Consider the following 5,970-nt stretch of genomic DNA (forward strand, 5'->3'; position numbering starts at 1 on the left):
CTAAGGAAGACTCTTTTCATATAGAAAAAGTCTTCCTAAGGAAGACTCTTTTCATATAGAAAAAGTCTTCCTAAGGAAGACTCTTTTCATATAGAAAAAGTCTTCCTAGGGAAGACCGTCATATAGAAAAGTGTTCATAAGTAACTATTTTCATATAGAAAAAGTCTTCCTAAGGTAGATTCTTTTCAGAAAGAAGAAAAAGTTTTTTTTCGTTTATCTGTTACAATCTGATCACAACTCGTATGTTAGTAATTTAAAAATGCTATTTGAACTTGAATTTTTTGCCATAAAATCGTTTGATAACTATTTTATTAGAAACGTCCTCTGTGATTTTTTTCTATTTGTTGTATCTCTCCATAAAATCTACTCATTTTGGCTGCGATTTTTCGAATGGCTTTAAAAACAATAGTTTCAAACGAAAATCTAATAGATAGAAAGAGAATAGAGAAAAAAGAGCTCGTGTTTTTTTCACAACTAAATTTAAAACTTTTATTTTACGTATTTGAGAGTGTGTGAGTGCAGCAATGATTTTATATTTTAATAAGCCACTGTGAGGTATAGTTTTTACAAAACTATTCTTTTTTGTAGTTTTAAAACTAAATCGTAAAAATAAAGTCGAAAATTTTAATTTATAATGACAACCACAGGCGCAGATGAAAAAATCTACACCTGGTGATAGAGAATATTAAAAGTTCAGTAGAACATTTTTGTTGCAACTCATTGCAAATCAAGTTCCTAATAAATTAAAAGCTGGAAAAAATTGCGAAAATTGTTTTTAAACAACTTCAATAATTTTCCTAAAAAATTCGTTATTTTAAATTTAAAATATACGCAAAAACCAAATTTGTGCAACTTTTTAGAACTTATAACAAAAGCGCCTGTTTTCTAGACACTGAGTGTATTTTCAGTTGTAGCCATAATATCGAACAGCAGCAAAACAATTATTTTACGAAATAGCAACTAAAACAACCACATATACATGCATACATACAAACACACTAGTAAAAATGTTATTAATTTTCAAACCAAACTCTAATGACAGCTGTTGTTTTGTGTTCAAAGTCAAAAACGTTTTTGTTTGTCAAAATCACGGAATGTTCATACGATTATTATGAGTATTTATTTGGTTTAGAATTAAATGCATTCAATTGTTTTTGCTGTTGTTGCAGCCGCTGCCGTGTTGTTGTATATTTATTTATTATTATTTGTTAAGTTTTTGCTGTTAGTTTTGTAGAGATGTCATTAATAGAATATTGTTAGAAATTTATTTCTATTTTTTTTTATTTGGCTGAATGACATGAGGCAAAAAACTTAAAATGACAATAATAAAAAACGTTAAATTTAGTTTTTTTTTTTTGTTACACCAAGCCCAAAAGAACTCATCATCAGGTGGTTTTGGTATTTTTTCATTAGAAATAAATTATAGTTAATTACACGATTTGTTTAGTTGCTAAATTGTAATTATAGTTGTTATTAAAATAAAGGAAATAATCATAAAAAGTAAATAAGGATAAAAAAATAGATTCAAACATAGAGTAATGGGGGGTATACTTAATGTCAAACTCTTCGATAGTACTCATACGTCACTGGCTATTTCGTAGAGATAATAATGGATTCCAAAGGAACTGCACTAGAATTGAACTAGAACTGAACTAGAACTGAACTAGAACTGAACTAGAACTGAACTAGAACTGAACTAGAACTGAACTAGAACTGAACTAGAACTGAACTAGAACTGAACTAGAACTGAACTAGAACTGAACTAGAACTGAACTAGAACTGAACTAGAACTGAACTAGAACTGAACTAGAACTGAACTAGAACTGAACTAGAACTGAACTAGAACTTAACTAGAACTGAACTAGAATTATACTAGATCTGAACTGATTTGTCATTTTTCTTTAATAAAATGTTTAAATTCAAATACTTGCGTTATTAAACAAAGTATTACATATGAAACCAAATATGAAGCTATTTCCTATTTACAGAATACCTATGTTGTCAATCCTCCACTTTACAAGGTTAAACAAAATATAATAAATATTTTAAATAAAAACTAAAGTCAATTGAAATTTGTCTGCATTGCACTTGAAAACCTTGCAAAACTGCAACGAAATCATTATTAAAAAACTTTAATTAATCAAAATAACAAGTTATTTTTGCCAATTACCTTCAATTTTTTTTCCTATAATATAATCATGATGATGACGATAATTTTAACACTCTTCTTTTTATCTTTCACACTTAAAACACTCGCTGAAAGTCAAGTACTTCTTTGTTAAAACAAATAAATACTTCACATAGAAAAATATTAAAAATTAAAAAATTATATTTTGAAAAACAAAAACCCTGAAAAACTGAAATAAAATATTCAAGTACACAAATACAGGCCAACAAACATCTAGAGATAAATCAATAAAAAAAGAGAGAAGTATCGAAATCAGGTGTAATAAGCAAGTATATGATTTAGTTTAACTTAATAAAATAGATTTTTTACAATAAAGTTTTTAAAGATTTTGCGGTGAGAAATAATTTATTTGTTTATTATTTTAGAAAAAATAAACAATTACAAGATTCTGACAATGAATTTTAAAGTTTAACTTAAATATTTGCAATAAAAAAGTTAAACTAACTAAACAGAAGCTGAACAATTTTAAGCTGTCGTTAGTTAATGTTAAATTTTTCTCTTTCGAAAAATTTCCGAAGATCACAATTATTAGCAAATAAATGACGTAGATTAACTATCTATTACAATTAATAAAACCAGCAGCAATAACAAAGTCAACAACAACATTAACATCAACATCATCAACAAAAACAGCGTCATTGTCATTAACAGCAACAACTTAAATAGAATCCTCAAGTACACACACATACACTTAATTAATTGTTGATTAAATATCTAAAGACAAAATAGATAATTTTCAAAGTTGAAAATAAACAATTATAGAATTTCATTATATTTTATTTAAAGTTTTTATTTTACGTTTTTATTTAAAGAATCGTTAATAGCAAACCACAATTTATATGAAATTTATACTGCCTTTTAATCTTGTAAAAATTGAACAATAAAAAGAGTTTTAAGTTTTTTATTTTTCTGTATCAAAAAAATTTTTTTTTCATTGAGTATGAAAAACTTACCGCAATAAGAAATTGTATATAATCAAGTTTAAGCTATTGAAAACATTCAAAGTTTGCAACATTGACAAGCTGCATTTCAAGATCATCATAATTGATATTCAATATTGTTTTTATTACACTTGTTACACTGAACCAAAGAGAATGTCATGGGACCAACCACAGTGTTACCTTCTAATAAAGTGAAGGTATCGCGCAATATGATTATAGAATGTAAAAGCTATATAAAGTTAAACAAAAATATTAAAACGTTTTTCTCTAGAGCAAGAAGCTTTTTTGTATAAAAGCTGTTTTATTAATAAACTTTTAGTGAAAAGATCTTTTACGGAAAACGTGTTTTGTGTAAAAGCTAGTCTATATCCTATAGTCTAGTCTATAGTCTAGTCTATAGTCTAGTCTATAGTCTAGTCTATAGTCTAGTCTATATTCTAGTCTATAGTCTAGTCTATAGTCTAGTCTATAGTCTAGTCTATAGTCTAGTCTATAGTCTAGTCTATAGTCTAGTCCATAGTTTAGTCTATAGTCTAGTATAGTCTAGTCTAGTCTAGTCTAGTCTATAGTCCAGTCTATAGCCTAGCTTATAGTCTAGTCTACTATCTAGGTTATAGTCTAGTCTATTATCTAAGCTATATTCTAGTCTATAGTCTCGTCTAAACTCTATTCTATAGTAGAGTCTTATCAATAATATAATCTATTCCAGTCTATAATCTAGTCTTTAGTCAATAGTATAATTTATATTTTATAGAATGTTGAAAATTTATAGTTTTCTTTAAAAAATTGCAACTTACTTCTTTAATCAGGCCTCGCATATAGTATGTAAATCATGTGACTGCTGGATGATGACACAATAAGCTGTAATTTCTGTATATTGGTTTACATTGGTTTTTTTACAAAAATTTAAATTCATGAAAAAAAAACAAAATTAACAACAGATTTTAGCTTTTGTATTTGTTAGCAAAAGATGACCATGAAAAAATAGCAAATTCTCACTCGAGCGCAACCAGCAAATAGTGTTTTTTTTTCAATACGTATTTATTTCTTGGCTGTAAAAATAAAGCTCTTTTTGTGTTGCATTTCACATATAAATCTTTCCCCAAACATCCTACATCCCCACCGCTAGCAATCGCTTACACGCATACACACCCCTTTATATACTTTTACATGTATGTATATATGTATGTGTGTCCAATGTAGTAGTAAATTTTACATTTAGTGAAAAAAAACGCAAACGAATAAAACTCGGTCTACATGCCATCACATAATGCAGATGATAAACAAGTGTTAAAAGGGAGAGAATTGTTTTTAATAATAAAAATAAATATAAAAAATTTAGTTTTTTTTTTGCAAATAATGATCGATTAAATCGTCATGGTTGACAGCCAACGAATGAGATGAATTACACAATCATTAGCACGAGCGTATTGCAACCAACAGACAGAGATCAGAGGCAGCAGCTACCAATTTATCTTTCCGCTTATTGTGCTTTTGAAAAAAGTACAAAAAAAAGAAAACAATAAACTGTTTTTTTTTACTCCACTGCCCTAAAGACTGCGACATTGGGGTTTGGTTTTGAGCTGAAACCCACTTAAAAGCTGGGCAGCAGATGGACGACCAGACAGACAGAATTGAAATGAAATTTTGCTTACATCATTATTTACGCTCACAATGCCATTGCAATGGCATAAATTAATTTTTAGTGGTGGCAAATGTAAATTTTTTCTAAATTAGGAATTTAAATATTGATCTAATTACTATGATAACACTAGTGTAGAGTAAAGTAAATAGTTAAAAATTTAACTTTAACTTAGTATTTAAGTTTAAAGAATGTTTTTCCTAAATTTTATAAATTTATTAAAAATTGTTTAAAAATCTAATTTTTCTATTAAAAAATGTATTTTGTCAACAGTTTTACGTCAAACGTATGTATTTTTACTTCAAATTAATGTAAAATAATTGCAAGCACGTCTTTAATAAACTAATTCCCAGAAACACTTGTTTACCTTTTAGACCAATTTTAAACTTAAAAACAATTCTTTTTAAACCACAAATTAATGGGAAACAAACATTTAATTTATAAAAAATATAAATTTGATTGAAAATTTAAAAAAAAAATCAGTTAAAAGAAGTAGATGATAAAACAAACAAGAAAAAACCCACTATAATTTAAACACATTTGCATAAAATGCTTTATATTAATATAATGTTGGTTTATAAAGCAAGCAGAAAAAACACAAAAAACTTAATTTAAATAAATTCATAGTATTAAACGATTTTAAACAGATGGCGCTTAAAGACGAGGAGATATTCAAACAGTAAAATTTATCTACAATAATAATAAAACACCCAAAAATTTTATATGTTAATTTATGGTCGATTAACATGCGAATAAAAATACTTGTTGCTGCAAAATATTGTTGTTGTTTCTTTTTTTTATCAAAAATTTATATATAACAATAATAAAATGAAATGAAAGATCATAATTAAATCACTCATTCATTTCCGTATGACTTTAAACTTTGGACAAATATTGACAAGATTTGCAATAAATATTTACGATAACATTTCGGTTAATTTTGATTGAGATTGAGTTTGTTAAATGGATGATATAAACATTAGGGTGGTATCTAAAGGCGGTATTTGTTTTATGCAAACAAACACAAACTTTTAACGATTATAGAGACTAGACTATAGACTAGACTATAGACAAGATTATAGACTAGACTATAGACTAGACTATAGACTAGACTATAGACTATAGACTAGACTTTAGACTAGACTATAGACTATAGACTAGACTATAGACTAGACTATAGACTAGACTATAGACTAGAC

Source organism: Lucilia cuprina, chromosome 2, assembly GCF_022045245.1.
Source record: "Lucilia cuprina isolate Lc7/37 chromosome 2, ASM2204524v1, whole genome shotgun sequence".
Lineage (NCBI taxonomy): Eukaryota > Metazoa > Arthropoda > Insecta > Diptera > Calliphoridae > Lucilia > Lucilia cuprina.